The sequence below is a fragment of the Lolium perenne genome, chromosome 1 (genome assembly GCF_019359855.2).
Source record: "Lolium perenne isolate Kyuss_39 chromosome 1, Kyuss_2.0, whole genome shotgun sequence".
Taxonomy (NCBI): Eukaryota; Viridiplantae; Streptophyta; class Magnoliopsida; order Poales; family Poaceae; genus Lolium; species Lolium perenne.
Window position 1 is genome coordinate 115,508,865 of NC_067244.2, and position 1,188 is coordinate 115,510,052.

Consider the following 1,188-nt stretch of genomic DNA (forward strand, 5'->3'; position numbering starts at 1 on the left):
TACCAAGAAATCCTCGTATCTCCTTAGCATTTTTAGGTGATTTCCATTCCAATACGGACTGAACCTTATTTGGATTCACCGCTATGCCTTCTTTGGTTATCACATGTCCAAGAAATTCAACACTATCTAACCAAAACTTGCACTTGCTGAACTTCGCATATAGCTGATGTTCCCTCAAAGTTTGCAGAACTATCTTCAAATGTTTGGCATGTTCTTCTTTATCTTTGGAATAGATTAGAATATCATCTATGAACACTATCACAAACTTGTCCAAGTACTTCATGAATATCTTGTTCATCAAATTCATGAAAATTGCTGGTGCATTTGTTAGTCCAAATGGTACAACCAAGTATTCATGGTGTCCATACCTTGATACGAATGCTGTTTTTGGTACATCTTCCTTCTTGATCTTGATTTGATGGTATCCTGACCTTAAATCTATCTTTGAGAAGACTCCTGCTCCTTGAACTTGATCAAAAAGATCTTGAATTCTAGGTAAAGGATACTTGTTCTTGATAGTTACATTGTTCAAATTTCTGTAATCTCCACACATTCTCTTTCCTCCATCTCGTTTATCCACAAAAATAACTGGTGTACCCCATGGTGACACACTTTCTTGAATAAATCCCTTCTGTTCTAGTTCATCTATCTGAGCTTTTAGTTCCACTAACTCCTTTGGCCCCATCTTATATGGTGGTTGTGCTATTGGTGCTGTGCCTGGAATTAGATCGATTGTGAATTCTATCTCTCTATCGGGTGGCATCCCCGGTAGTTCCTTAGGAAATACATCCTTAAACTCATTTACTACAGGAATATCTTCAATTCTCACTTCCTTCAGGCTGTTGAGTTCCAATCCAATCTCCAACTCACTGTACCTATCTCCTTGGAACACTATTCGACCTCCTATGGAGTTGCGAAGTGACACTGTTTTATCTCCACAGTTAATCACCGCTCCATTTTCTGTCAACCAATCCATCCCTAAGATGACTGATATGTCCTTCATGGGTATGATGAATAGGTCCGCGAAATACACACAGTCACATATGGTTAGGACTTGTGCTTCTTTCACGTGGGTTACTAAGATCGTTCCCCCCGCGGATAGGACAGTTATAGGGGTTTCTAACTTAGAACATCTAAGCCCGAATTTTTCCACAAACTCCAATGCAAGAAATGATGTGATTGCTCCAG